General features: G+C 59.0%; 1 protein-coding gene across 1 annotated transcript in view; it reads left to right on the top strand.

The window, feature by feature from the left end:
• LOC106898018 (zinc finger protein 385C-like) overlaps positions 1 to 8029 on the top strand; it is a 55894-nt gene that overhangs the window by 13121 nt on the left and 34744 nt on the right.

Genomic DNA, 8029 nt, shown 5'->3' on the forward strand with positions numbered 1-8029 from the left:
GGGGGGGGGGGAAACAGCCGTCCTGCCCCAGCCCAGCTCCGGGGGGTGAGGGGGGGAGAGATTCACCCTCTCACCGGGAACTGGCAGCAAAGCTCCGTTCCGCTAAATGAGCCTGTTATACTGAAAAAGCCATTTTGATACCCAAAAAGCCATTTCACGTGGGGCGAAGGGCCCGTGGGCTCCGTGCGAGCCCAAACCCTCCTCCCGGCACATCAGCCTCGTGCCAGCCCATTAATCTGGAGAGAACTGCTCCCTTTCTAAATCCTCTGAAAATACCCCATTAACTCGCTCTCCCTCTGAAAAGCCCAGCTATTCAGCTTATCGTGGATTAATAACTGTATCATAATTAATCTCTGATTTTATTGAGTCGGTAACTTCAAATAAAAAATAAATTGATTAGCTGTTAACTTCTGCTGGAAGGATTTTCTTGAGGCAGTGCCTTCCCCGTCAGGGCACTGCCCCTCCGCTCAGCTCCCTCATTTCTGCCCAGTGGCTTCAGGGATATTTTTTTTTCCCTGACACACTTATTCTAAAATGATCCTTAAATTTTAAACCCTCAGCCAAAAAATGACGCAGAGAGGCTACTGGGCTTGGCTTGGTTTTTGCTGCTGTGTGATGCTCAGAGTGAGGAGGAGGTCGGAGCCCCCCTCGGTGGGGGCCGGGGTTGATGCTCCGCTGCATCCACAGGAGGGGTTTGCCTTAAAATAAAATAGAATAAAATAAAATAGAATAAAATAGAATAAAATAAAACAAAATGTACAGACCAAGTCAAAAGACGACAAACTAAGCTGATATATATTAAGTATAATCTCGGGGTGGCAGCTGGGGGTCAGCGGCCGTGGGGGTTTGGGGGGGGAGCAGCATGAGCTGCACTTTCTCAATTCCTTGAGGGGGGACATGGGAGTCTCAGGGGAACCAGACCCGTGTCCCCAAGGGCTGATGGCAGGGGGTGAGGAGGGTGCAGACATCAAGGTCTGCACTGGGATGTCAGAGCTGGGGAGGCAGAGACCAAGCACGGAGGATGCTGCTGGCGGTGGCGATTTTTTTTTCCCCAAATCAGGAGGAAATTGCCTCGTGTTATTTTTAAGCCCTGTATTTTGTGAACTGGCTCTCCTTAATCTTGGATTTTGCTGTAATTTTCTTCCATTTGGTTTGCCATCGAGTTGCAACAATAGCATTTTATGGCTACTTAGCTCGGGGATGCGTCACACGTGATCTTAATTAGAAGTGGATTAAGAGCAACAGGGAACACGCAGCCGTGGAATATTTCTCAGATTCCCATGTAGCTCCAGCTCTGCGGATCGGGGAGAGGAAAGCCTGGGATTTATTTTAAATGGGAGAAAAAATGGTGAAAGCGGCAGCCAACCATGAGCGTGTCTCAGCTCGTTAGCGACCGCCGCTCCCTGTCCCAAATGAGCACCCAGCCCCGTGGGGCCTTTCCTGGGGCTGAAGCCCCCCGGGGAGGGATGGGGGGTGCTGGGTCTGGGCTGGGGAGGGCATGGGGAGGGGTGTGCAGCCTTAAATGTCCCCAGGGAGAGACGAGGACACGTGGGACCTTGGTGGCCCTGTGGGATGTGACTGTGGGGGGGGGCAATTCTGCTGTTCCTGGGGATGGGGACCACTGGCCCGCTCTGGTGTGGGAGGGGGCCAAAGCATCCCGCTGCATCCTGCTGCAACCCACTGCATCCCGCTGCATCCCGCTGCATCCCGCTGCATCCCATTGCATCCCACTGCATCCCACTGCATCCCACTCCCCCGCTGGCTGCTGTCACCAGGGATCAGAGGTGCTGGATAAAAGAGGTCACACCGGGCTGTGTGTGCAAGTCTGCGCTGCCCCCACTCCCGAGGCACCATCCAGAGACCCCCAGGGCTCAGCAGATGGGGGGGGACCGGGGCAGGGTGACAGTGACTGGGATGTGACTTATTCCAGGGTCTGGATGGCCAGTGGGGCTGGGGAGGCAGCTCGTCCCTCGGGGTGCCCGCTGTGCCCTGGCTGCGTCAGTGCACGCGTGTGCACACGCGTGTGCTGCTCTCCTGGAGAAAATCGGGGTTGGGGGGAGCAAGTGTTTAAAAAAAAAATAATAAAAAACGGAAGGCGATGGGGAGGGGAGGGGGGTAGGACTGAGCCGGGCGAGCGCGAGCGGAGGTTTGTGGGTAGTGTAAAGCTGTCACTGTGATTTAGGGCTGGCTGGTTAAACTGTTTTATGTTCACAGACAGTAAGTCGTAAGCAATATAAAATTTTCTGTGAAGAGATGATCTTCCCTCGTCATGCTTTATGCCATCTTTCCCAGATTGATCTCTCCTTTTTATAACCCCTCGGTGGCGCGGCGCGGCTGGGCAGGGGGAGAAAACCCCATTCTGGCCATTTGAGAAATGGCAACAGCCCAAGACCTGGTGGAGAGGGGTCTGTGCCCGGGAGGAGAACGAGGGGCTGGGGGGGCTGAGCTGTGGCTGGGGGGGACGTGGCTGCACCCCCTTTTTGGCTGTGTCAGGCTGGGGGGGGACGCGGGGTCCATGATGCTCCGTGGCCACCCAGGGAACGCGGTGAGGCATCGCTGTGTCCTGCTGCTGGGGATCATCCCTCCTGCTGTGCCTGGTGCTGCCGTGGCACGTTTTGCTGAGCCCGTGTGTGCCAGGTGGGGTGGCCATGGGTGGCCAGTGCATGCCATGACCTGGTTGTATGTCTCTCCAGCACAAGGACTCTTTTTCCTGGGGCTGCAGCCACCTCTGGCTTCCAGCTCAGGAGAGGTCGTGGTCTGTCGGAGCGGGATGGTGTTTAACCACAGCCATCACACCATGGCCCTAAATCAGGTTCCTTTCCTCCTTGTTCCCTCCGAGTTGTTGCTGCTTTTTGGAAACTGGTGGGTGGTGCTGCTCGGCTTCACCTTTGGTATTTTCTGCAGCCCTGGATCTGGGAGAAATGGTTTCACTGATGCTGTCGTTGCCGTGTCAGCGTTGTCTCGGTGTGCTCTGTGCCCTGCCTCTGGAGCGTGTCCCCATCCCCGTGGTGCTGTCACACAGACATGTGTCCCCGGCAGCAGTGGGTCCCCGAGACCCCCCCCCCCAAGGGGCACGGAGCCCGGGGGGACCTCATCAACCAGACCGGGGCCAGTGTCACCCCCCACCCCCGGCTGATTGAGCACTGAGAACATTTTGGGTAGCTGGTTGCCATGCCAACCCCCAGCTGAACCCGTGTGGGGGGCTCAGGACCCCTGTGACCCCCCAGGAATCAGCACAAAGGCATTTCACCCTCCAGCCAGGAGGATGAGGAGGGAGGAGGAAGGCAGGGGCCAAGGGAAGGGGTTGGTGATGCTGGGCTGTGTCGGATGCTGCCGGGGCTCTGTGGGGCTGGAGATCTGGCCAAGGGGCCAGGGTGGCAGATGTTCTTGTGGCACGGTAGCCAAGGGTGGGTCAGGGGTGGCCGTGGGGTTGGTGTCCCCACAGGCTGCTCCTGGTTCATGCCACAAAACCTCTGCCTGATATTTCCAAACTGTTGATGCCAGTTTTTGGAGGTCAGGTGGGCTCCGTGCTGGCAGCCCCGGGCACCCTCATGCCGGGGAGGGCTCCAGGGGTCCCGGCAGTGGTGGCTGAGCTGGGGGTTTTGGGCAAAGCAGTGGGGGCTGTGATGGGGGGGGGACAGAGGGTTTCTTCCCCCGCCGAGGTGCAGCTGCAGGTGAAATCCTCTGCCCTCTTTCTCCCAGGCGGGCCCTCCCAAATTAGATGGAAAAATGTTACACTCTCTCTGCGAAACTATTTTACAGGTGTAATTTCCATCCCTTTTCCCGATAATTAAATATTTTTTAGGTCATCCAGGTTTCTCCACCCTCTTTGCAGACCTGTCCTGGATGCCTGTGTAATTAGACAGCTCCCCGGGAAAGATGATTAAGGCGGGAGGCGGCCCCGCTGCCCGCGGCGGTTCCTGACTTCAAGCGCTTGCTCGTCCTTGAGGCCCCTCACGGGTGCCCAGGTTGGGGGCACGGGGGGGGGGTCCTGGCCCCTCGGGGGGCGACGATGGATGGAGCACCCCCCATTTAACGTCCCCAGACCTGGGGACTCGGTGGCCGTCCTCTGTTGGGACATCCAGGCAGCAGCTACCGTGGGCTTGTTGCTAAAGGGGGGGGATTTTGGTTTTTGAAAATACACACTCAAGCAATTTTTTGAGGTGGATCCTCACTAAAATGAGGGGAAAATGATGTTTTAACGCCGTGCCCTGCAAGGAAAAGGCACCCATTGGCGTGGTTTCCATCTGGGTTTGAAGCTGAGACGTCGCAGAGGAGCTGGGGGTAATGAAAGGACAATATTGTTCCCTGCTCCCGAAACGGGGAAGATTAAAGTAGCCCGGAGAGGAAAAAATGAGACGTTTGCTTGTTTTCCTGGTTCTCAGCAAAAGGATGAGACCGGACCTTCCCTTTGGGGGGAAAACAGAGGTTAAACCCCAGCATCCCAGCTGCAGCCCCCTGTGGTGGGGGGGGACCCAGCAGTGGTGGGCAGCGTGTCCCCCCCAGTGTGGGTCCCCCTCCCCTGGCTCACTTTGCTCTTTTTAGATGCACAACAGCAGAAATCTTCAGGAAGAATTAATTAAAAAGTCAGGATGCCCTGATCCCGTCGGGGTGGGCACCTGCGCGGGGGCTCCACAGTTTCACCAGGTCCCTGTTTATTTGTGGAAGGGGTGGGGGGGTCACAAGCCACAAACCTCATCTTCTTTGTGCGGGAACCCCCCGGGGGGAGGATTCAGCCCTGAAAATGTTATCTTAATCCTGAGCAAACTGGGAGTGGAAAGGTCAGTGCCCGCCTGGCCTGGGGGGGCTGAGCCCCCCCTGCTTCTGCCCGGGGGGCTCACGTTACAGCACGAGAGAAAACTGATAGCATCCTCCAGGTGTATCGCTCCTGATCCTATCTGGCATCTTTCACCCCCAAATTATACCCTAAATCCTCGCTGAACAAAGTCAGCCAGAAACGCTCTGGGCAGACCTGGCCGGGGGTGAGCTTCCTGCTGGTTTTTAGCTTTTTCTTTCCTTTCTAATTTATTGATGTGTTCATTGCCCAATTCTGGTCACTATTTGCCAGGTGGTTTTTGGTGTGTGAGGCCCAGGGAGAGCTGGTCCCAGTTTCTCAGCCAGTGAGGACTTTAGTGCTGCCCTCATTAGGTTTCAGAGTAATCGCTCTGTGGTGCTTCCTGGCTCTGCCCTCACAAAGAGCCCAGGGAATGGGTGGCCTTAGGGACAATCCCTGCCCAAACTGGTCCCGATGGGTCCCAGCTCTGCTTCCCAAACACCTTCCCCACCTCCCTTCCCCTCCGAGCGGCGGCTCCCGGGCTGCAGGATGGGCAGACGTGCCCGAGCAGGCCCGGCTCCCCGGCGGGCGCAGGCGAGCGCTTCCCCTCTGACGGCATGTTCGGGACTTGCCTCTCCCGGGACGTGTGCCACGAGGGGTGCGGGGGGCTAGTTTGGGGGACCGCAGCCGTGCCGGGGTGGGCAACCCTGCCCCTTTGCAGAGAAACCCCTGGTTTTCTCTGTAACGTGGTGCCACCCGGTCCCGGCGTCGGGCCACAGCCCGTGTCGAAGAGCCATGACTGCAGGGTGTGTGTGTGGCATCTGACACAATGATGCCCTGTGGCTTTGATATTATTTTTTTAGTGCCACCCACGGTCTGTGTGGGGATGGCAAAGCTGGTTGTCATGGCCCCTGGGTGCCCTTCACAGCGAGAGGATGCTCGGCAGCGGCTGCCCCATCCCACAGAGGACACTGTGGGGAGAAGCGCCTGTGGGCATCGCTCCCCTGGGTAGGGGGCAGCTGGTGAAGCCCCCAGGAGGGTGGTGGGGGGGGTTGTGCCACCGCCGTGGGTCAGCGTGGGGGTCCACGGCCAAATATAGCAAGTTATGTCCCGGCTGGACCCACGCTGCGTCGCTGGGAAATTCCAGTGATGCGCTGCGGCGGGCAGGGGAGGGCAGGAGGCGTTAAGGGCCGGGCTCTGTAATCAGTACCTGTAATTAGCCACTGCTCCAGATGGCCTCAAAGGCTCGGCCACCAAACACCCCGTCCCACGCTGCCGTTCCGCTCCGTGTCACACCAGCTCGACCCCTCTCAGGGGTGTGAGGGCAGCCGGGACCTGCAGCCCCCCGGGGATAAATTGGCACCGGCTGGAGCCAGGGGGGTTTATTTATTGATGAAATTCCTGTGTGGAGCTCGGGGGGATGCTCAGGGCTGGGGGGAGGGTGGGAGGAGGATGGAGTTGGGGGTTCAGGGTTGGCTGCTGGCCCAGCTGGTCCCTGCCAAGGGACTGGAGGTCGGGAGATGCCCAACTTGCCCATGGCTTGTGGTCATCCCCGGGGGAAAGGAGAGCAGCCCCCGGCTGGTTGTCAGCCCCCCCTGCTCCTCCCGGTCCTTATACCTCCGCGGCCCCCCGCTGCTGGAGGCTGGCTCGCCGTAACACCAAACTGCTGATGACATTAAACAAATTAATATGGGGTTTAAATAGCCTGCCGGGAGGCTGGTAACAGGCGGCGCGGGCCCAGCTGTCAATCCCAGATTAACGAGTGCCCGGGGTAAACTTACTGCCACTAACGACCCCAAAAGCAATACCCAGGGTTGGGGGCACTCGGACTCGGGGCATCAACCCCCACATTGGCCCTGCCCCGGTGCCAGCTGAGCCTGGGTGGGTGCAGGAGAAGGACCCATGGGGTGCCCCAGCACCATCAGCAGCATTCGGGGGGGGGGCCAACAACTTTGGGTGCGTTTCAGAGCACCAAAGTGCCAGAATTTACCCCAAGAATGCCTGCTCTGGCTGCAGCACCTGGGAAGGGAATTTGCATCTCGTGGTTTCCATCTTCGTTTTGGATCTGCTGGCGGCTGAAGGAGAGGGGCTCCTGCCCAACTCTTGGAATTGTTTGACTGGAGGGAAGTATTTAAATCCCTCCTTGTTCTCGTCTCCCTTTCAGGAGGGAGATGATTGTTTCCTGTTTTCACACGCAGCTTTTTCATCATTCCCCTCTTCAAAAAAAAGGCACCACGCCATCAAGTCATGAACCTCCCCTCCCGAGAAGCTCTAGAGGCCAAGAATTGAGCCCTCAGAAGGTGCTGAGTCCAACTGCCTCGGCGTTTGCTCACGAATACGATGGGGAGGGCAGCAGATCCTGGTCAGGGGGGACTGGGACAGGCTGCCCACGTCCACCCGAGTCACCCCACGAGGAGATGCGGTGCCTGGACCGAACTCTGTGCTTTTCCAGCACCTGGGGCTGGGACAGAGCGGGGCAGGGACACGGGGCTGCCCCTGTCCCCATGGGGCCACGGTGATGGGTGCTCCGGGGTGGGATGGGAGGCTGGAGCTCTCTCGTGTGTGTGGTGGATGCAGCGATGGGGAGTTCATGCTGTCTCCATGGTGAACCCCAAAAGCCAAGAGATGTACCGGTGACCAGAGGGGGACGCGTGGCCGGTGTGTGCAGGACGTGCTCAGTGAACTGGGGAAAGGAGGCTCACACAATTTGGGGGGGGTGGTCGGCCCAGCCACATCCCACCAGCGTGTGTGTGTGTGTGTGTGCCCGTGCACACAAGTGGGGGGGTTCGGGGAGACTTACCCAAGGGGGGCTGGAGAGGAGTTGTGGCCACTGTGTCCCCTCCCTGAGCAGACCCAGCACAGGGACATCTCTGCGGGTGCTGCCCGACCACGGCCACCCCAAAACAACCCCCCTCAGAGGGGGGGGTCCCAGGCACTCAGCTCTGGGGGGGTGCAGACGAAGCCAGTCGTGGGGTCCCTCCTCCGCGCTCAAAGTTCCTTTGCTTGGGGCTTCCCTCCGCGCTCGGTTGGGGGAGAAAAGGGCTCTGCCGGGGGGCTGGTAGGGGGGGGAGACAGACCCCCCCCATATTGCCACGGTGATACCCCGCACCTTCGGCGGGGCCGGCCGCGGGGGCGAGGGGCCCGCACCCCCCGGCGGCACCAAGCTGCTAATTAGGGGGTGCGCGGCGGAGCGGGGGCTGCAGGCGAGCCCGCCCTCCCCTCTTTGCCCTCCCTCCCCTCTCTCCCTGCCCCCCC

This window comes from Calidris pugnax, unplaced genomic scaffold, assembly GCF_001431845.1.
Source record: "Calidris pugnax isolate Ruff unplaced genomic scaffold, ASM143184v1 scaffold341, whole genome shotgun sequence".
NCBI classification, from domain to species: Eukaryota; Metazoa; Chordata; class Aves; order Charadriiformes; family Scolopacidae; genus Calidris; species Calidris pugnax.